Below are 24485 nucleotides of genomic sequence, written 5' to 3' on the forward strand. Positions count from 1 at the left end.
GATATATGAAAGGAAGAGAATATATAGGATAGTTGGAAGAAAGGAAAGACAATTGGACAGGGGACAAAAGGCACACCAGTGCACTTATGTACGTCCCTTACTGGCCTCTTAGGAACCTGGAGAGGTCAATCGTGGAGAGTCTAAGGGAGAAGTGATGGGGGTTAGGGGTTGACACAATTGAGTTCGGTAATGAGTTCCATGCTTCGATATTATTATTACAGTGATCCCTCGATTAGTGCGGGGGTTACGTTTCAAGACCTCCCGCACTAATCGATTTTCCGCGGTATAGTGGTGCGGAAGTAAAAACACCATCTGCGCATGCGCGCCCTTTTTTCCATGACCGCGCATGCACAGATGGTGGAGCCGGGGAGCAACGAAAGTGCGGAAGCCGACAAAGATTGCTTTGAATGTCGGCTGCCCCCACCCCCCCAACACCCGCCCGCCCGCCGTTCACCCGCCCGCCCGGCCACTCGCTCGCCCGTTCACCCGGCCGGCCGCTCGCTCGCTCGCCGCTCGAGAGCAAGAGGGGGAAAGATAGAGAAAGAGAGAGAAGGAAAGAAAGAGATGAGAGAGGGAGGAAGAGAGTGTGAGAGGAAGAAGCAAGATAGAGAAAGAGAGAGAGAAAGAAAGATGAGAAAGGAAGGAAGAGAGTGAGAGAGAGGAAGAAAGGGAGAGAGAGAAGAGTGGAAGGAAGACAGAGAGAAATGATAGAAAAAAGGGGAGAAAAAAAGAGAAATGAGAAAATGATTGAAGCAGAGAATGACAGGAAAGAAAGAGAAAGAGACAGAGAAGTGACTCTTGGTGATGACGTATGACGTCATCGGGTGGGAAAAACCGTGGTATAGCAAAAAAAAACGTGGAGTATTTTTTAATTAATATTTTTTGAAAAACCGTGGTATAGCGTTTCGCACTAATCGAGACCGCACTAATCGAGGGATCACTGTATTATTATTATAGAAACATAGAAACATAGAAGTCTGATGGCAGAAAAAGACCTCATGGTCCATCTAGTCTGCCCTTATACTATTTTCTGTATCTTAGGATGGATATATGTTTATCCCAGGCATGTTTAAATTCAGTTACTGTGGATTTATCTACCACATCTGCTGGAAGTTTGTTCCAAGGATCTACTACTCTTTCAGTAAAATAATATTTTCTCATGTTGCTTTTGGTCTTTCCCCCAACTAACTTCAGATTATTATTATTATTATTATTATTATTATTATTATTATTATTATTATTATTGGATTTATATGCTGCCCCTCTCTGCAGACTCCACTTGTTGATCACTCTCACTGTCAGAAAGTTCATTATTTCCATGTTGAATCTCTCTTTGGTCAGCTTCTATCCTTTGTTCCTTGTCTGGCATTCTGGTGGTTTGGAAAACAAACTGATCCCCTCCTGTCTGTGGTATCCCCTCAAGTATTGGAACACTTCTATCATGTCACCCCTGGTCCTTCTCTTTGCCAGACTGGCCATGCTCAGTTCCTGCAACCGGTCTTCGTATGTTTTAGTTTCCAGTCCCCTAATCATCCTGGTTGCTCTCTTCTGCACTTTCTCTAGAATTTCAATGTCTTTTTTGTAGTGTGGTGACCAAAACTCCATTCAGTATTCTAGGTGTGGTCTAACTAAGGCTTTATAGTTGAAAAAGTTTATGTCTGTATGTTTATGTGAGGGGTGTTTTCTCAACCGTCTTCTGGTTAAGTATCTTTTTCTGGTTAAGTATGATTAAGTATGTTATACTGTGTTAAGTGATATAACATGTCTTGGACCAATTTAGGCTAGTTCTGCAAAAGATAAACTAATTTCATTCGTGATAAGGCAGCATCTTACTTTCATCTCCTCTATATAAATAACTTGTGCTGTGTGAATTGTATTGATCAAAGAGGAATGGTCCGTTGACAGTATGATAAGCATACAGAGTTCATCTGTTCAATTAGATTATGATGATGTCCAAATTCATCTCTGGGTTTGGTTATCACAATAGAATTCAGATCCAACGTAAATGCAATATTAGTATGAAACATGAAATACTAATCATACTAATGTTTATGTCTAATACAATCTATCAATTACTCCTTACTCACCTATGACACACATACTTGCCATCTGTTTAAACTTAACAAGTTTAGATTTTTCCAACTAGACTTGACAAAGTTAACAACAACAAGAAAGAGACATTTTATTCATTAGGTATGTTTTTAACAGATACTGGTAAAATATTCTTGTAACTGTCACTTGCCAAATAAAATTCACTAATATTCAAGACTGATTTAGAGACATTTTCGTACTATATTTACTTTTTAAAGAATTGTCATGCTGCCTAAAAAATTTCTATTTTTCTTTTCTCCTTACTGTTAATGTGACAAGCAACTTACATTACTTATACTTGGTAACTGCGACATTTTAGTGGTACAGGCATTAAAAAGAAATGAGGCACAAAGTTCTATTGCAACATTTTAATGCACATTAAACCAAAAGTTGGCTTTACATTGTTTTTTAGATTAAGAATGCTCCTGACCCGTTTTGTAGAAAGCATTGCAGATGAAGGTAAATTTTATTCCCCATAAAGTGTGCAGTGGAAACTCTTTCTGAGAGATCTATTAGAATTCAGTGTTTCTGTTTGTGCCTTTCTTGTTCCTGGTAGGCAGATGGGTTTTATTCATCTCTACATGAAAAGGACCACTGCTAATACGTAAATTCAAAAACAGTGTGGCAGTGGGTAGAATGATTTATTGCAGAAGGTAAGTAATGTAATAGTATTAGGTAAGAAAGAGCTATTAATACAATTATATTAAAACAATGAACCGACATACTATTTTTGCAGCTTTACCAAGCCTCCCATCTCTGGTTACTACAATAGCAGTATTTTTATTGTGCTGTTTCTGTAACAAGTAGTGGCAAAACTTTCAACACTCAGAGAAGATTTATGGTCTTCCCTACTTTGGCTCAGGATAAAGCAAGTAGCATGTAGAGGGATAAAATCTTCTGAGAAAGTCACCTTACTTTTTAACGCATTTTAATATACTGATAATCATGTGGTTTAGTATTGAAATAATAATTGATAAGAATTTAACAATTGGATGTAGTGTTTTGCAGACCACTGAATGCCCCTCTTCTTTGACTTCTGCTTCCAGATCCATCTCCCACTACAGCCAATAGGTCAGAATATCCATGCATATGTCATATGCTGCACGAATCCCAGCGACCAGTTAGGTCCCACAGAGTGGGTCTTCTCCGGGTCCCGTCAACTAAACAATGCCGATGGCAGGACCCAGGGGAAGAGCCTTTTCTGTGGTGGCCCCGTCCCTCTGGAACCAACTCCCCCCTGAAATTAGAATTGCCCCCACCCTCCTTGCCTTTCGTAAGCTACTTAAAACCCACCTCTGCCACCAGGCATGGGGGAATTGAGATACTCTTTCCCCCTAGTCCTTTACAATTTTATGCATGGTATGTCTGTATGTATGTTTGGTTTTTATATTAATGGGTTTTTAATCGTTTTTAGTATTGGATTATTATTGTACGCTGTCTTATTATTGCTGTTAGCCACCCCGAGTCTCCGGAGAGGGGCAGCATACAAATCCAATAAATAAATAAAACAAATAAAACAAATAAAATAAATAAAATAAATAAATAAAACTCCGCGGAGAGGGGCGGTATACAAATCTAAATAATAAATAAAATAAATAAAATAAATAAAATAAATAAAATAAATAAAATAAATAAAATAAATAAAATAAATAAAATAAATAAAATAAATAAAATAAATAAAATAAATAAAATAAATAAAATAAATAAAATAAATAAAATAAATAAAATAAATAAAATAAATAAAATAAATAAAATAAATAAAATAAATAAAATAAATAAAATAAATAAAATAAATAAAATAATAAATAAAATAATAATAAATAAAATAAATAAAATAAATAAAATAAATAAAATAAATAAAATAAATAAAATAAATAAAATAAATAAAATAAATAAAATAAATAAAATAAATAAAATAAGAATAAATAAAATAAATAAAATAAATAAAATAAATAAAATAAATAAAATAAATAAAATAAATAAAATAAATAAAATAAATAAAATAAATAAAATAAATAAAATAAATAAAATAAATAAAATAAATAAAATAAATAAAATAAATAAAATAAATAAAATAAATAAAATAAATAAAATAAATAAAATAAATAAAATGGGTGGACCTGTAAAGACTTCATGACAAAACTAAATGATGCAGTGCAGTGCTGGAGATTAAACTCCCTTTCTCAGTGGGAGACATGTTGGAAAGATTCAGCACAATTAAAAAAAAACCTTGAATAAAATTGAAAGGTGAAATTATGCCACCTGATATCTTTCAAATAGCAATGAAGAAGGCCAACATAATACATTCAGTAGGAATGTACATTTGATATTTCATAGTTTGGACATTTTTGACTTGCAGAAGACTTGTAGAAGAGGTTGCTATTGCATCTTCTTATTCCTGTTACTTGCTAAGTGACAGGAAGATAAGGACAAATGAAAAAAGGAGTACCATTCTGTAGGCCCAGTGATGGTCTCCTATGGGTACAGACAGCTATGCAGTACCAATAAAAAAAAATTGGTCAGGAATGAAGAAATGGTAGAATTTTTTTTTCTTTTTTTTTCCTTTCTGGGATCTGGGTATGTTTTTCCTATCACAGTTTGAGGTTGAATGTGTATAATTTTAGAACAGCTGTGTGTGTGTGTACATACACATACAGTTTACATAGTAGATAATGTATATTTTTGTGTGCCTGTGTGTAATATGTATGTACAAATATGGCATATAGACATAGAATTAAAGAGTATATTTTGGATGTTCAGTAATAGTAAATAGATAGGGAAATTGTATCTCTGTGAGGCGAGGAGAACCCTAGCCCTAATCCAAATCCTTGACGTGAGTGACGTCAAGTTGGCCACCTTTAAGCCAGTCACGTGACCTTTAAGCCACCCCCCAATGACATGATCATCAAGCCACTCCTTCCTGGTCACACGGCTGGCAAGTCACACCCACAAAATAAGCCACACCCACAGTGTGGTAGTAAAAAAATTTGTAGCCCTTCACTGTGTAGGCCTATCTATGGATACAAAGTGCTAGCAGAGATGGGAGACAATTTTATGAATGCTTGTAATTCACACTTTCAAAGCAATATATGAACCAAAACACCATTGTAATTCGATAATTTCACATTTCTAAACATTGTAAAGCATTCCACCAATTAAAAATTATTAGAAAAAGTATATGTATGTTAGGTAAATGTTTGTGTATGTGTCTCTATGTAAATATAGACAACCAGACAGACAGACATAGACAGATATTAGTGTATTTTTTTTTAAAAAAAAACCCTATGGTGCTATTAGAGAAAACTCTAAAAATGCATACATTAAGAATTAACAAATCAATTTTTACAAAAATTGGGTGGGCAAAGGGTCTGGGAGCTTCCAGACAGCAAAAAATTGTTGCATTTGATATATAAGATGCACCAACATTTCCACTGTCTTTTTTTGGGGGGGGAGGATAAGGTGTATCTTATACTCCAAAAAATACCTTATTATTATTATTATTATTATTATTATTATTATTATTATTATTATTATTGTTGTTGTTGTTTGTTGTTGTTTGTTGTTATTATTATTATTATTCATTAGATATGTTGTTGTTATTATTATTATTCATTAGATATGTCTGCCACCCTTCTCCGAAGACTTTTATATATCATTAAATAGCAAAAAACAGTGTTATGGAATAATGCAATAGAAAAATGTGCCAAATTAATTTCAAACAATCCAAGATGTTGGAGCCAGGGTGGCGCAGCAGGTAGAGTGCTGTACTTCAGGCGACTGAAGCTGACTATAGATCTATAGGTCAGCGGTTCAAATCTCATCACCTGCTCAAGGTTGACTCAGCCTTCCATCCTTTCGAGGTTGGTAAATTGAGGACCCGGATTGTGGGGGCAATATGCTGACTTTGTTAAAAAGTGCTATTGCTAACATGTTGTAAGCCCCTCTGAGTCTAATGAGAAAGACAGCATAAAAATCGAATGAACGAATGAAGATGTTTGATAGCATTATATCAAATTATATTACAGTCAATGAACATTTATATATTTATATTGGACAACTTGCAATATTTTCCTCAGCTAATAACCTTACTTGGGAAATCTGCTTCTTTATTCATTTAGCCTGCTTAATTCAAAATAAGGTCAGCCTGCAGACCTAAGGGGCTCATCAGGGTATCTGTGTGGCTCTGTGCTTGCAAATTAGTAGTCAGCTGAGTAGAGAAAGCTATTATTGCAACTGTCTCCAAAGCAGAAGGAAGCAGTGTAAGGTGTGAATGGATGAATGGAAACGATGCTCCAGCTCTTTTGACAACACAGTGAAGAAGTTATTAGAGTTTTATGGTTCACTTGGCTATACAGTACATAGCAGAAATATGGTTATAATTAAATATGACAGTAGAGATTAGCATACTTGGAAGTATGTAGCTGTGTCATGGAGATCAATTATACAATGTTTGCAAGCATGCAGTGTATGTGGCAGGCTATGTACAAAGCTGTATGCAAATTAAAGAGGGTTTTTTCTTCTGAAAACTGAAAATGTCACACACATTTGATATAGTTGTCATGGGTTTTATATGCACAAGGATGAATACTTATAAGCAGATTTCTTGTGGTTTCATATAAGTACAGTACAATGTATTCAAAAATACAATATTTGAAGAGAAAAATACAATTTCATTTTAAGTAAATGGCATATATGCATACCATCATTTGAAGCATTCCAAAATGTACAAGTATTAGATGACTCCAAGCTTCAATTTAATTAACTTCTTTCCCAAGGCTAACATGTATGGTAGATGTCAGCATATTTTCTGTTTTGATACCAATGTAATCCTGTACATTTGCCCACCATTACCTGCTTTATATGTTTTGTTGTGTGTTCAAAACATGCACATATATTTTTTAAGGTATTTAAATATAATTTTCAATCTATGGTAGATACTTTCTACTCTCATTCTTTCCATTGTTGGAGGCGTCTGAGAAATAAACTTGTTGCAGCTCTGGCATTTACCTTTCCTTTGGGTGTTTTATATTGTGTTTCAGAAAAACATGAACCACAGGGTTTTTAAAAAATGCTTATCTTTAAATATATGGGCAGTATTATTGGTGCATTTTTTGAAATGTGTCCAGAATTTAGACCTGGAGGCTGTGCAAGTACTGGTGTGAAATTGGTCCTAGACAGTTAATAAATTCTGAACAGTAATGTATAAATCAACCATGGATATTTTTTTTAAACTACTTCCTTTAAAAAAAAACCATGAATACGTGCAAGAGAAAAATGTCTTAGGAGAATTGTTCTGTATTATTTTGGAGAATAGTGGAAAGAATCTAGCAATACCCAGGGCTGGTTAGCAGATTGTGATTTTAGGGCTTGATGTTCCTGAGTTTAATTGTCTTTCAGGCGAACAATGGCAGGCACTCTCTAGCGTGCCATGTGAGCATGATAAAAAGGGGCTGTTCTTGCATAGCAATGCCCTCTTTTTTATTATTAGCGTAAAAAATTAGCAAGCTGGAAGTCGTTAGAAGGAGTTCCACTGGCATTAATTGTAATGCAGCTGGAATGTGTTTGCAGTCCAGTGCAGCAAGACAATAGCAGCGGGGGGGGGGGGGGGAGGGAGAAGGGAAGCAATATTAATAGCCTTTTACTTGGATCATTTTAGCAACCCCGTAATAAGGTGTCTGCTGTCAACTGAAATTTATTAAAAATAAGAAAGATATGGTAATTGATGTATTACAGTAAGTATGGATGGGGGTTCAGCTTGATTAACGTCTGAATTGGCTTTATATAGCTTTTTAGCTAGTTCTTCAGAAATAGCTGCAAACTATCTTACTTTAATAGGAAAACAGACTGAAAAATTTCCTTCCTTCCTTCCTTCCTTCCTTCCTTCCTTCCTTCCTTCCTTCCTTCCTTTGAAAAATTAGAAATGGATTTGTACACTGCTTTCCAGAGATAGTTTTTTAAAGGTTACATGAGTTTTACTTGCGTATGCCTCAATTTCTTTGCTGCTAAAGAAGATCATTTTAAATTTTACATCGATTGGTTCTGAATTTTGTGGATGAAGCGCCGTATAGCATTCACTTAACGTGCTAAGTATTGTTTATTGTTTTGCATAATCGTTACTGCATATTGAGGTTGAACTCATTTCCATATAGTATATAATAATATATTTTGAAAATGAGCATTGCCTCTCTCCTCCTGCTCTGCACAAGTTGTATTTAATTTAGATCAAGGGATGAAATCCTGCATTGTCTATCTGACAACAGAAACGGATGAGTGAATTCCCCCTCTACATCCTCCTACCCCAAAATCTGTACTGGAGCAATGGAGGTTCTCCAGAGCAAATTTGGGGGTGTGAGGGTGGAGGGAGGTTTAAAAAAGGGAAGAAAAGAAGAGGAAAACCTGGCTAAATAAAGGCAGCTTATCAAAAACCTCTATCTGTGAAACAGATGTCTGTATGTTGTACACCTTCAGTGAGAATTTTATATAAAATTTCATTAGTAAAACTCAGATCAGCTAGTACAGGGATTAACAAAAGGCAATTAGCCGAAAAGACATATCCAAGAATGGACATATGCTTCTTAATGTTTTTCGTGTGTGAACAAATGTTTGGGAAATTGTCCAGATTTGAGCCAAGGGAGATATTATTTTTCCTACTGTATATGGAGTTACGTCTGACTAAAGTAGGAGGCAAAAGATTTAAAAGATATGCTTCTTGGTATCCATGGGATGGTAGCTTTGCCACTTTGATACTTCAAATACTGTCAAATTTCTAAGAATTTGCCTATTGTGAAGATGGATTGGCAACATCAAAGCTACATCCATGCCTATCTGGAATCCAGCTGTTTGAGTTTGTAGCTGTCAGTTAGTGGCCAACATATGAAGAAAATATATGCAGATGTTATTCAGAATTTTTTTTTGAATCACTTGAATAAACTGTTATTACTTACAGCAGGACAATTATTTGCTGGTTAAAGAAGGAAATTGCTGGCAACCCAATCTTTAGTTTGGCACTTGGACTAAGATTTGTTTAGATCTGATCTCACAGAACTGTACATTTTATAAATTATCTAGAATTAATTACTGCAGGTTTGTTTCCATTCCGTTCAGTATGTGACTTTTTAATTTCATATGAGGCAACATATGGTATTCATAAAGGGATGTTCTTATGTTGTGAACTGTTATGTTATGATAGTCATGTATATATAAACTAACCTTATAGGCAATCACTTGATTACACATATGAACAAGATATTTATTTATTTATTTATTTATTCATTCATTCATTCATTCATTCATTCATTCATTTATTTTGTATGCCGCCCCTCTCCGTAGACTCGGGGCGGCTCACAGCAGTGATAGAAACAATGTACAATACAAATCTAATAATACGAAGTTAAAAACCCATAATTTAAAAAACATGTACACAACACACCATACATAAATTATATAGGCCTGGGGAAGATATTTCAATTCCCCCATGCCTGACGGCAGAGGTGGGTTTTGAGAAGTTTACGAAAGGTAAAGAGGGTGGGGGCAATTATGATCTCTGGGGAGAGTTGGTTCTAGAGGGCCGGGGCCACCACAGAGAAGGCTCTTCCCCTGGGTCCCGCCAAATGACATTGTTTAGTCGACGGGACCAGGAGTAGGCCAACTCTGTGGGACCTAACCGGTCGCTGGGATTCATGCGGCAGAAGGCAACTAGAGATATTCTGGTCCGATGCCATGAAGGGCTTTATAGGTCATAATCAGCACTTTGAATTGTGACCGGAAACTGATCGGCAACCAATGCAGACTGAGGAGTGTTGGTGAAACATGGGCATACTTAGGAAAGCCCATGATTGCTCTTGCAGCTGCATTCTGCACAATCTGAAGTTTCCAAACACTTTTCAGAGGTAGCCCCATGTAGAGAGCGTTACAGTAGTCGAGCCTCCAGTTGATGAGGGCATGAGTGACTGTGAGCAGTGAGTCCCGGTCCAGATAGGGCCGCAACTGGTGCACCAGGCGAACCTGGGCAAATGCCCCCCTCGCCACAGCTGAAAGATGTTTCTCTAATGTGAGCTGTGGATCGAGGAGGATGCCCAAGTTGCGGACCCTCTCTGAGGGGGTCAGTAATTCCCCCTCCCAGGGTAATGGATGGACAGATGGAATTGTCTTTGGGAGGCAAAACCCACAGCCACTCCGTCTTATCAGGGTTGAGTTTGAGTCTGTTGACACTCATCCAGACCCTAACAGCCTTCAGGCACCAGCACATCACTTCCACTGCTTCTATTGCTCTGTGTATGTGTGTATATATGTGTATGTATCTCTGTGTAACAGTTCATGTGCCCCTTCCTGATCCAGATCAAAACATATGGAGAACTTTAATTTTTTGCCCCCTAAGTAGTTATTGTGTCTTGTCCTTTGTATTAGAAATAATATTTTCAGTGGCATAAATCAAAAGATCCTTCCAGTATTGAGATGTGGAGGGTTGTCATCAGAAGATTCAATTTCTTTGAATATGTTACCTTCAGGCAATTAATTAAATATATTGTATCACATCATGCGCCAACATCTGTATAGAGGTGCTCTTAAATTGGCACTGATGTTTTATAACTAGATTTACAACTGAGTATATAATGTATGCATCCATATTGATATATGGAGAGAATGGCTAGAATACCTTTCAGTACTTTGTTTAGCAAGTGGCTATTTCATAAGACTTAAATTATAGAAATTGGGCTCGCAAAACTATGGTTTACCTCTTTTGGTTGGGTTCATGCTAAAGCATTTGGTTTTACAAACTGTAGAGGCTGGATTCCACCATCACTTTATTTAACAACTAATTCTCACAACATTGTCTTATGCCCTGGGATATAAAACCACCTAGTAAGACTATTATTATCACCCTTCTCATTTTTTCCATTACATATTTCCTTAACTTCTTATGGCTGTAACTTTATTGTTTCTGTCTTATGATTTATGTTGATTGCTTATTTGGTATCCTATGACCATCACGGGGTGTTGTAGCTTATGATTTATGATGATTGTGTTTTATGTTTATGACCATGATTTATCACTTGTTGCTTGTACACTGAGAGCTTATGCACTGGAGAACAAATTCCTTGTGTGTCCAATCACACTTGGACCATAAATAATTCTATACTTAATTCTTCTATTCTTAGTGTTCTATCCATACAAAAAGACTTAAATATGTATTTAGATTTCTTAGGTGAAATGTTAACATCAGTACATATTTAAGACATTGATTAATTGATTTGTTCATTCATTCATTTTGTGCCCTTTTGCTGCTTTCTCAATCAAACTCTTGTACTCCTAAAATTGATTTATTTTATATGTCGTGTCATATGAACAATAATGATTATATGAAGCTTAGATCATTTATGAAAACTCTAGTATTTGCTGTTTATTAGCCATACAGATTGCTGGCATAAAGACACCAACTGAATTGCAGATTATGGGTTCCATATAGACCACTATCACTTGGGAAACTTAATGTCTAAAATGATCTTAATTTTTTTTTTGTCTAGTACTATGTTAGAAATTTCATATACAAGCACTGACTCTTGTTTTTTCTTGAGTTAACTTATTGTCATGTCCTTCACATATCCTTCAGTTAAACGTATCTGCTTGGCATACAAGTAAACAGACCTGGACTGATTGTAGAGGGTTTTTCCACTTAAATGTTCTTTTTATCAGTACATCTTGTGTTGTACTGTGTTGTGTTGGTTTTTCCCTAATGCATTTAGCTGAGAAATGTCACATAAGGAAAAATTAACTTACTAGCATTTGGTATTAAATGGCAAGTTCCTTCAAGGAGGTGTTACATTGATGGACGATATGGAATGATACTGTACATAATGATACACAGAGGTACCTATGTCCTTTCTTTCAGGTTTCTCTGATAAAGTAGGAGAGTCTGAACAGCGTCACAGAGGAAGGGGGGAAAAACCAGATCGAGTATTACTGTTAATTTTGTTTGTTATGTACAACATTGTCAGTTTAGAGTACAGCAGTTGCATATAATATAGTAGCTATGTTCATTACAACTATAGACCCTTCAAATGTATAATGATAACATATTAGAATTCTAGTTGAAATTGATTTGCCAAAGAATGTTGTTTAAAAAAACGGATAACTGTTTGAAAGAATGTGATTGATAAGATTTTTGGATTTTATTTGTTGCAAAAAAAGAGAAAAGCCCCTCTAAGCAAGGAAAGGAACAACACTGCAGTTTAATGTTTCCAAATGTAAAATAATGCACTTGGGGAAAAGGAATCCTCAATCTGAGTATTGTATTGGCAGTTCTGTGTTAGCAAAAACTTCAGAAGAGAAGGATTTAGGGGTAGTGATTTCTGACAGTCTGAAAATGGGTGAACAGTGTGGTCGGGCAGTAGGAAAAGCAAGTAGGATGCTTGGCTGCATAGCTAGAGGTATAACAAGCAGGAAGAGGGAGATTGTGATCCCCTTATATAGAGCGCTGGTGAGACCACATTTGGAATACTGTGTTCAGTTCTGGAGACCTCACCTACAAAAAGATATTGACAAAATTGAACAGGTCCAAAGACGGGCTACAAGAATGGTGGAAGGTCTTAAGCATAAAACGTATCAGGAAAGACTTCATGAACTCAATCTGTATAGTCTGGAGGACAGAAGGAAAAGGGGGGACATGATCGAAACATTTAAATATGTTAAAGGGTTAAATAAGGTTAAGGAGGGAAGTGTTTTTAATAGGAAAGTGAACACAAGAACAAGGGGACACAATCTGAAGTTAGTTGGGGAAAGATCAAAAGCAACGTGAGAAAATATTATTTCACTGAAAGAGTAGTAGATCCTTGGAACAAACTTCCAGCAGACGTGTTTGGTAAATCCACAGTAACTGAATTTAAACATGCCTGGGATAAACATATATCCCTCCTAAGATAAAATACAGGAAATAGTATAAGGGCAGACTAGATGTACCATGAGGTCTTTTTCTGCCATCAGTCTTCTATGTTTCTATGTTTCTAACACATTATTAGCTCACACCTTTTAACTAATTTAAAGTGCGGGAACCTTGAAGTTCTGGGTAGCACCAGGGCAATGTCCCAGAGTCTTGGAAAGATTAGGAAAGAATTAGGAAAGATTAGAAAGAAAGTGCGGGACCAACTAGATTAATGGTTCCCAATGTGGGGCCCATGCCGCACAGGGGGCAATTTTGATTTTTAATGGGGGCAATTGGAACCTTGTTTAAACCAAATTAATGGTCTTTTAGGCTTCCTCTGCATAAGTAAGAGTTCACTTTTTGAATAATAAGAATTACAAGTCGGGGGGAGAGAGATCCAAGTTTTAGAGTTGCTTAGGTGGGGCATAGTCAAAAAAAGGTTAGGAACCACTTAACTAAATAGGGACATGGATGAAATGAACATGCCAATAATAATTTAGGTGTGCTTTTAGAACAAGCTGAACCTGTAAAAGAGAGACTGGTTCCACTTTACTCAATAGAAAACCAGGCTTCTGGTGCAAAACATTAAAAAGTGGAAAAATATGTTTTAAACTAAATCCTCAGATATAGATAGACAAAGGCTACTGTGTAGCATCTAGTTTTGAAGAATGTAAATATTCATCTTTCCCATTTCAGATTTAGTGGAAAAGGCACAGTTTCTCAAAACTGAAATCACTGAAAGCCAAATCACTTTGTAGGATTTTGAGATTAATTCAGACTTCAATAATAGAATGTTAGAATGGTTTTTTTTTTAATATAGAATGTTTACCAGAATGTAAAACAGTGTCAGCAAACTTCAGGAAGAAGGCAACTAGAGAACATTACAATATAATAAAATAAAAATAGCATGATGCTTTTATAAAATTCTATAATATGCCTGCCTCTGGTGCTCTATTGAGTTCGGGTCATCATGTTTGAAAAAGGGTTTAAGAGAGCAAGGGAAAGGATAGAAAAGGCAACCAAAATTATCAGAGGAAATTACTTACGGCAATACTTAACATTCAGTAATACTGTTATCTAGTATTATTATTATTCATTAATAATACTTTCCCTGCATGAAGAGGCTAGAATTTTTGAGGGACTTTAGCTTAATCATAACATGGTTAAAGGCGTGTGTGTCAGAGAGAGAGATGGTGAGAGGGTGAGAGAGAGAGAGAGAGAGTATGTGTACGCGCACGCGCACGCGCACACACACACCAACCTTACACGGGACAAGACCCGAATATGCCAAGACCTACCTACATACATATATACATACATGCATGATTTTTTGTTGAGTCACCCTGGTATACCCAAATATGGGAGGACCATACAGCTTCCTTTTTGCCTCTCCATCCCACCAGGGGCCATATTTGAAGTCAGATAAACTTTTTATAGCCGACAACTATAATCTATAAGTGTAACATATTTTTGGTGATAATGAAAAGGAAGGGAGACTAGTATAGATCTATTTTGAGTATATTTGCTCTCATCAGCCAGCCATACTCTTTCCAAGACATACCATACATACATACATACATACATACATACATACATACATACATACATACATACACTGCTCAAAATAATAAAGGGAACACTCAAATAACACATCCTAGATATGAATGAATAAAATATTCTCATTGAATTCTTTGTTCTGTACAAAGTTGAATGTGCACAACAGCATGTGAAATTGATTGTCAACCAGTATTGCTTCCTAAGTGGACAGTTTGATTTCACAGAAGTTTGATATACTTAGCGTTATATTGTGTTGTTCCCTTTATTTTTTTGAGCAGTGTGTGTATATGTGTGTGTGTATATGTATATATACATATTAATTAATTAATGAGGAAGCCAGATTCAGTTAACAACCATGTTACTAACTTAACAACTGCAGTTTATTAACAGTTAATTAATTAATTAATTAATTAATTAATTCACTCATTTGTGTTCTATGCCACCCAATCCCGAAGGACTCATGGCAAGAAAGATAATAAAACGGGGCAAATTTCACTTAACAACTCTCACTTAGAAATAGAAATGTGGGTCAGCTGTGGTCGTAAGGTGAGGACTACCTTTATCTGAAATCTATATCCCATACTGCACCACTTCGCAATATTTCCTTCTGCGATTCACTGTAAACACACATGCTATTGGCATTAAACGTTTTCATTTTAAGGAATGTTCAGATCCCAGGGACCCTGTGTAGACTGTTTTGCAAGCAAATTATTTTAATGTTATAAGTTTGAGGAAATGAGCATATTGTAATGACAATGAAAGCAAGCCTGTATTTTTCTGGGTTCTCTTAAAGGAAGGTCATGGAACTGATATAAAGCCTCCCAGCAACTGATTAGTGCCCACAAAGTTGGCCTTTTCCGAGTCCTGTCGACTAAGCAGTGTTGGTTGGTGGTCCCGCGGGAAAGGGCCTTCTCTGTGGCGGCCCCATCTCTTGGAATCAACTACCCCCTGAGGTCTGTACTGCCCCCACCATACTGGCTTTCCCAAAGGCCCCTGGCAAACCTGGGAGCCATGAGATTTGACATCTTATTCCGGCCTAGATATGATTTGATCGGTATGTCTGGTAGTATGATTGTTGTGATTTATTTAAGGTTTTAAAGCACTTTTAATTGTTGCATTTTAATTATTTGTACTGTTTTTATTCTTGCTGTAAGTTGCCATGAGTCCCATGGGATTGGGCAGCATATAAATCAATCGATCAAACAAACAAACATAAGATGCAGCAGTTTAGCCATCTTTCAGATTCTTCATCTATGGTATTTATTTTAAAGCCACAATAGATCTATTCACCTTAGGAAAAATAATATTTTCCAGTGGGGTTTACTTCTAACAAGAGATCTGCAGGGAAGGCTTTAAAATACTATTCCAATTGGTGTGGGTTCTCTTGCTTTTTTAGCTGTGCACACTTTTAAATATACTTTTAAATTATAGTTGGGGTACCAGCTCCTTTTCATATCTATGCTCTACATTTTAATATTATATGCAGTTAGGTTTGCACTGTCACATAGCAGTTATAAGCATGGAAACTATTTTTTATCTCTTAATTTTCTTTTCTGCCCTGAACACTCAGACCACAATCTTTAATTATTAATAGTGTATATAACAATTTAACCAATAAGCAAAACACTGTATTCTTATTGACAGAGATCCCTTTTCTTCTGGGATATATACAGTATGCATGTATAGATAGTCTTTAATTGAGTTGTATCAAAATTGTATATTAAAAAGAAATGTAACTACTGTTCTGTCATTGCCAGAAGCTATAAATGCTTAGTTTTAGAATTGCAAATGTAAGAGTTAGATACTAAGCACTTCTGAAATCAATTAAATGTATTTTTAAATATATATGTTTAGATGTTCTGTCCATAAAAATGCACTAGTCATTGAAATCTTATAAAAAATATTACTTTAAAATCAGCATATATATTTTGGTCAAGATACACTTTTGAGTAATGTAGAATTTAAACAATTATTATGTCATTCAGTTATATAATGGCTCTGCATGGTTTATAACGATGCAGTGCAATATCCATAAACCAGCATTAAAAGCACAACAAATATAAAACACAGAATTAAAACTATAACATTGAAAGGCCTGAGTCAACAAAGACGGTTTAAGCTCCTTTTCAACACTATAACTTATATCAAGTTGTCTTCAAACACATTTTTAAAAGTGATCAAAGTTTTTAGTTTTTCTCTTTCAAAGTTCTTAATTGTTATAGAGCTGAGAAATTACATACATATCAGGAAATGTATGCAATTCAACATGTTTAATTTTAATTTAATTATAAATTTAATTCAATAAATTTCCTAAGACTGATTTGGATTCAGAAGATTCTTGGTTGTAAGTAGAATATAAATACAGAGTGCACACACACAAAATTCAACTTACACAATGCCAGATCGGTTGTCCATCTGTTCCAGTATTTTGCATTTGCTGGTAGTTGCTCCCTTGAGTATAAGGGACCTTTACATGACTATGTCACAGATTGATCCCAAGATCTTTTGCATGCAAAACTGAACACTTCTGTAATACTTTTCTGTTTACTATGGGATTCATGTGACTGCATCTTAATGGTGCACAGAGCAACTAAGTGCCTCATTCTCTACTCCATTTTCCCCAGCCTCATCAGGTTATCAGTGAGAAGAACAAATAATTACTATAAATTCTCCCTAGCAATTGAAAAGGGAGGACAGTGAGCCAGATAGGGGCTATTACATAGAAAGAGTAAGTGCATTTCTTTCATGCAGAACCTTGGTTTTCTATTCCCACCTGACTATACTGAGTTTGGGGATGGGTGGGTAGAAAACATTGTCCATTTCTGTGAAGCCTTGTAAGGTTGGCAAGCTCTGGAAAGAAATACAAATGTCTATGGAGAAAGAAAAATAAGAAATTCCAGTTGTCCTCTAGGAAATAAATACTTCTGGGAATATATTTCCTTATAACAGGTGGCTTAATTCTAGAGCAGCGTTTCCCAACCGGTGTGCCGCGGCACACTAGTGTGCCGTGAGACACAGGCAGGTGTGCCGCCAAGCTCCCCGCCCGATCTGCCCCCTCTCCTCCGCCGCCGCCCCCTGCCTTGGGGCGTGACTTCTCTCGCGGCGGCTGCGGCTGCAGCTTCAGCTCCTCGGGACGAAAGCGCTCCCAGCCCTCTCTCGCAGCCCCCTGGCTGGGAGCACTTTCGCTGCGAGAGAGGGCTTTCTCCATCCGTTTCGGGAATGCACGCCCCGCCCCTCTCTCTTGTGCGCCGCTCCCCTTTTCTCTCAGCCCTCCCTGGCTTCGCTTCTCAATCCCTCCCTTCTTCCATCTTTCCTTCCCCTCAGCCGTTCTGTCTGGGGGTCTCCCGCTCTTCCCTTCCCCGCCTCCCAGCCTTTGCCTTTGCCACCCCCACCCTTTTTTGGTTGACAAGGAGTCCTTTGCCGCATCCCGCAGCTCGCACTCGACTCGAGGCCGCTTTCCCTGGCTGCGCTCGGAACCGACAGGGCGCTGCTCTTTCTCTCTCTCACTCTCTCCCGTGAGGCGGGGGAAGGGGGGGAAAAAGCAAAAAAACCCTTCTTGCAGCGTGCCCGCGCTCGTCCCTTCAGCAGCGAGGGAGGGAAGTCATAGGGCGAGGGAGCGAGCGAGCGCTCTTGTCCTCGGTGCCCTCTGCAGCCTGCCTTCCTTCTTCTTTGCCCCCGCTGAGGGACGGAGAGAAAGATAGAAAGGAAAGAGGGAGGGAGAGATAGAAAGGAAAGAGGGAGGGAGAGATAGAAAGAAAAGAGATAGAAAGGAAAGAGGGAGGGAGGGAGAGATAGAAAGGAAAGAGGGAGGGAGACAGAGAGAGAAAGAGAGACATAGCAAGAGAGAGAGAAAAAAGAAAGAAAGAGATAGCAAGAGAGAGAGAAAGAGATAGCAAGAGAGAGAGAGACAAAGAGATAGCAAGAGAGACAGAGAGAGAGAGAAAGAGAGAGAGAGAAAGAGAGATAGCAAGAGAGGCAGAGAGAGAGCAAGGGAGAGAGAAAGACATAGAGGGAAGGAAGGAGGGAGAGAGAGAGAAAGAGAGCAAAAAAGAGAGGAAGAAAGAAAGAGGGATGGAGAGAGAGAAAGAAGGGAAGGAAGGAAGAGAGAGAAAGAGGGAGGGAGAAATAGAGTGAAATTGAGGAAGAGATATTTTTTTTTGTCCAAACTTTTCTTTAGCCCCCCCCCCCGCACCCCCCCGTCCCCCCGTTCAGTGTTCCCCAGGATTTTGAAAATATGAATAATGTGCCGCGGCTCAAAAAAGGTTGGGAAACACTGTTCTAGAGGAAGAAGAAAATTATTTTGCCATCTTGAAAGCCTATTGAAGGAATAATACAGATCAATTTATACCTAGCATAATTAAAGCGGAGTTGGAAATTTCATTTGGTAGAAAATATCATCATTGTATTGTTAATAAATAAACAAACAATTCTTTTCTGATCTGTTGTATTTGCTTTTTGTGGGTTGAATAGCTTGGGTTTTTTTGACCCTATCAACTAAAGCAGGAACATAAAGTTCCCTTTAAGCCGAACTTTGAGCCAAGTGATTTATATGGACCAATCCGTATAGTTTGTTTGCCATGATAAAGAAATAGTTTTAATGGTTTCCTCCAATATATATTACCTTCCCAAGCCCACAGTCCTAAGATTTTCAAGTACCAGCAGACATGAGCCTACTTAGACACAGACACGGTGAGGAAATGTCACCTGCCAAGAAAAATTGCCTATTAATAGTTAAAATATAATATGTGATCATACTTTACTGTTTAAATAATAACTCACAAGTAATCTGGGATGCTGCCTCCTGATAAGATATAGAGAGAAGCAGAATAGATGATTACAGCACTTCAGAGCCCGTATTTCATATTGCTTCTTAGTAAATAATTAGTCCATATTAAAGGCTCTTTACAAAGACTCCCTTTAGATATTAAAAGTGAAAATATAACGAAAGGAAGTCTTTTGATCTACTGTTTTCTTAATTCAGCTAATATAGATATCGTATCACATGTTTAGTTCATGTTGCTATCTAATAATGTAGAATTAAGTGCCAAAAACAGTTTCATATCAACATTTGACTTCAAACCTTTAAATATTAATGACTTCTAAAGCACTGTTAAATACTTCATTTTTTTTGCCCCTCTCCTGTCGAACCACAATTGATAAGCCAAGCTCTGGAGTCAGTTGTCTGGCTAGTTATTAAGGCTGAGATAAGCATTAAGAATGGCCCTGCTATAGTCCTCTTATGGAACTGGAACATGTAGAATTCAAAGCATAAATAGTGGATTGTTCTCCCCGTTTCATTTTGATCACAAAGTACATACCACATATGGGTCTTTTAAAATGTTGTCCTTATAATGTCAAAGGTTTTTCATTTCAGAGGCAATTTGGATCCATTAAAATCAAGCATCAATGAATTACGTGCTTATTTGTAACAATCTCTTATAATATTATTTGCTCTATTTCTTATATATTAGATATAAAGCAAATTAATTTCCTCTACTTAGGTGAGCTGGGGGAGAGATCTTTGTCCACTGTAGTTCTAAATGTTTTAATAGTTTTAAGGATGGCTATGGAGGTCTCATCTCTGTAGTCTTGACTGATTGTTTAATATCAATCAACTTATTTTATTTATTTATTTGTCAATCGAGTATAGGATAGTAGTTTATATAATAACATAGAAAGTAATGATAAAAGAAGACAAATAGGACAGTAGGACAGGGACGGAAGGCTCAATGATGAACACCCCTTACAGACCTCTTAGAAAAGGGGAGAGGTCAACTGTAGACAATCTAAGGTTGAAGATTTTGGAGGTTGGGGAAGAAACAAAAGAGTAGGTAGTGAATTCCAGGCGTTGATCACTCTATTGCTGAAGTTGTATTTTCTGCAGTCTAGTTTCGAGTGGTTTAAATTTAGTTTGAATCTATTATGTGCTCATGTTTACTGCAGTTAGAAGGCAAAGTAGCATTAACAGGAAGGACATTTTGGTATATGATTTTGTGAATTATGGTTAGATCAGTTCGGAAGCAATGTAGTTTTAAATTGTCTAATTTCAGTATTTCAAGTCTGGTGAAGTAAAGTATTTTGTTGCGGGATGAGGAGTGAAAGAATCTTCTTGTGAAATATTTCTGGACACTCTTGATTGTATTAATGTCTGATATGCAATGTGGGTTCCATACAGGTGAGCTGTATTCTAGAATTGCTCTGACAAATGTTTTGTAAGCTCTGGTTAGCAGTTCAATGTTACCAGAGAAGAAGCTACATAAGATTAGATTGGCAACTCTTAATGCTTTTTTGGCAATGTTGTTACAGTTGGCTCTAAGACTTAGGACATTGGATATAAGTATTCTAAGGTTTTTGATAGAGTGAGGGTCAGCTACAAGTTCATTTCCTCCAAGTATATATTCTGATTTTTTTTACCAATGTGTAAGACAGCATTTACTTGTTGAGATTTGTTGCCAGTTGTTAGATTCTTTTATGTACACTGAGAGCGTATGCACCAATGACGAATTCCTTGTGTGTCAAATCACTTGGCCAATAAAGAAATCTATTCTATTCTATTCTATGCTATACTATGCTATGCTATTCTATGCTATGCTATGCTATGCTATACCCTGCTGTGCCGTGCCGTGCTGTGCTGTGCTGTGCTATGTTATGCTATGCTATGCCTTTCCTCAGCTCTCCACCAGGAGGCAGGTTTTTCTTCTTCTCATCCTCCTCCTCCATATTGCTCCATTTGATTTTCTTCACTTAAAGGCATTGTCTAAAGTCGAGGGACTCAGAATAACTGTGCCATTTGTTCAGTATACATGTGTTCTTCTATATAGTGCATTGTAGCTATTGAAAATACCCATAGCATTGATGTACTAACAGGATTCTGGAGATCCACTTTCCTCTTTTTATAACAGTATTCCTAGCCTAGCTGTTTGAGACCAGCGCAGGAAACACACTCCATAAGAAATATTGGAATCCTATTTTATTGATATAAGCTACAGGAAACCTAATCTTGAAAGACTATTTTATTTCCCTCTTATATCAAAGAGAGTTAAGATGGAAGAGGTGTGGTGGTGCAGTGGTGAAAATGCAGTGCTGCAGACCAATTCACTACTTCGTGCAGGAATTTGAGTATGAACAAACATCCTTCCATCCTTCTGAGGTTGGGTTGGTAAAATGAGGATCCAATTTGTTGAGGGCAATATGCTGACTTTGTAAACTGCTTAGGGAGGATTGTAAAACAATATGAAGTGGTATATAAGACTAAGTGCTATTGCTATTGCTATCCGGTTTAAATTTATTTCAAATATTATCTGCTTTTCCAAAGTATAAATCATATTTTGAGAACAATTGTATTCCTTCTCCAAGGTCATCTCTGTAATTCTCCATATCAGGTATCTCTGAACTAAATCAACTAGATGATTAAAGAGGTTTCTATACTGTGTATATGCAAAGACTCCTGTCAACCAAACAGTATGGATGACCAACTTGATTTGGCCTGGTTTCATATTTTAATTTGAATAGGTGTTGTGAATTAGCTTCATTTTCCAATGATGCAGCTCAAAGCCCCAAAAAAGCAAAGAGCTTGGCTTGGGTCTAAGGTTTCCTGCCAGGCTTTTTATGCCACTAATGAGAAAGGCCAGAACACAAGATTACAGGTGCCATTTGTTCCTTTGAAGTATGGAAGTCAACATCTATGTTACTGACCTTCCCAAAAATTCATAGAGTTAGGGTAAGCCAGGCAAATTGATGTTCTGTCTTCAACTCTTAGTGCTGCAATTAGGGAAATAACTAAAATATCATTATATGACTAAAATGCCGCAATGATAAGTCCTTTCATTGTAACAATGGATCACATGGCTTCTTCTCACCTATGAGAACCAAGGGATAAACCTTTATTTACACCATTATGTGAAAGTTGTGGCTTCTGCATAATGTTTATTGCTTGGCATGTGTGTTGATCCCACTCATTATCACATCCATTTTTTATGTTTTTTTTTTAAAAAAAATATGCACCTATGGTTGATGTGCTTAAGACAGTGTTTCTCAATTATTTTCTATTATGCCCCCCCCCAACAAGAAGTAAACATTTCGCGCACCCTGAACTCTCCGCCAGGATGATTTCTTGCAATACTCAGCATGTTTTCACTGAAAAAACTCAAGTGGCTTATCAGCGTGATTGGGGTGTAATGTGTTTAAGTGCCGCCTTAATTTATTTGGCTTAATGCTGTCCACTGACAATATTTTTAGACACAGTAAACATACTGGTCTTTCCTTGTCTCCCACCGTAGTCCCAGCGAAGCCAAGCGCTACATATTCTTCATCATATTTCCTCATCTTAGCTTTTGGAAGACTTACATTTGTCTCATTATCTCCGTCTCTCTCCTCCTTTCTTTTCATCCCTATTAAATATTTTCCATGGTGTCTCTTAAGGGTTTGTTATCTGCACTTCATATCTCCTGCTCTTTGCTGTATGCCATTGTTCGTTGCAGAAACCCTGTACTCCCTGCGGCAAAAAAAGCACATTCCCCAGGTCATGCGCACCCCCCTGGCATCGCTTTGCGCCCCACCCAGGGTGCACTGGCTTAAGGAAAGGCAATTTAGAGCATGAGGAGAAAAGTAAAGAAGTTAATAGTATGATTGTTAGAAATGATCCTGCAATAGAACTTTGCCTAATTCCTTTTTAAGGCTTCATTCTGTTCCTCATCTGTGCTTTTCCTTTTCTGCAGGGAGATCATTTTACATATTTTGCCTACAAGGCTACATTGATTGGAGTTTGGGATGCCCAGGGAGTTATATGCTTCTATAAACTTTGGAGTTCTGCCGAGATCTTTTTGTTTTTCATTGCCTTCTCTCAGTTTCAGCACTCACCATATGAATTTGCTCTCAGGAGTGATGTTTGTTTGCAGATTTAATACATTTCTGAGCTTGTTTGTGGATCTACCATATATTACCTCGTAAATATATCCATTGTCAAAACTAGCAGCTCCCATTTCCCAAACAGAAAATTTTAACTGTTTATAAGGTCACTTGAGAAGTGATGAAAAGGTGTAATTTAGCAAGCATACAATTGCAACATGCTGTGCTGTGTAATGCACTGAGAAGAAATTATTTTTTGTTAATGGATTTAGAACTAGATGTATGGAAATGGTTATCTATAATACATACACTGCTAAACAGCTAAGTACTCCTTGGGGTTTTCATGTTAATTATCTATATGTAAATCATTTCAATCAGAATGGTCTAATGAGTCAAAAACTACTAGGCAATGGGAATATCCATTTGTAATGTCTGTCAGGCTTTGTTCTGAACCACGATGCTCTGCTTCCTACAAGATCCTTGTTAGAAGCCATTAATGCGCTACTATGAAAGATTGAATATAGAGAATTCTTAGGGAACGGAATTTGCATTCCCTGCTTAAGTTCTCCCATATCTGTGAGAAATCTGAAGGTGCATTTTAATGGTAACAGAAAGATCCAGAAAACACTTTCCTCTGTCATTCATGGTGATCTAAAGTTTTGAAGACCAGGCTTGATGGCTCTATGCGATATTGGCAGATTTCTTAAATATTATGATTGCCTTATAAAGCAAGGAAAGAATTTGTGCACTTATCCGCTTGCATAAAACTGATGTAATGAAATCTGCACCTGGAGTAGTAGTAGGGGAGATTTTGGCAACACAGAGTAAATCCCAAAGTAACAGACTACAAAGACCCAAGCTGGAATGGAGGGGAAAGAGGTTCAGGGCAGTCATACCCTAGAATCTAGGATATATCTGCCCTGTCTTCCCCAAAATAAGACATCCCTGATAATAAGCCCAATTGGGCTTTTGAGTGGATAGCAATAAGGCCAAGCGCTTATTTCAGGGTTAAAAAAACTATAAAACAAGGTCTTATTTTGGGGAAAACACAGGCAATAGATTAACCCTGCTG

At 37.0% G+C, this 24485-nt stretch overlaps 1 protein-coding gene across 2 annotated transcripts in view; it reads left to right on the forward strand.

Moving 5' to 3' along the window:
* Window positions 1-24485, forward strand: part of ESRRG (estrogen related receptor gamma) — a 584956-nt gene that overhangs the window by 201874 nt on the left and 358597 nt on the right. The window lies entirely within an intron of this gene.

The sequence above is a fragment of the Erythrolamprus reginae genome, chromosome 1 (genome assembly GCF_031021105.1).
Source record: "Erythrolamprus reginae isolate rEryReg1 chromosome 1, rEryReg1.hap1, whole genome shotgun sequence".
Lineage (NCBI taxonomy): Eukaryota > Metazoa > Chordata > Lepidosauria > Squamata > Dipsadidae > Erythrolamprus > Erythrolamprus reginae.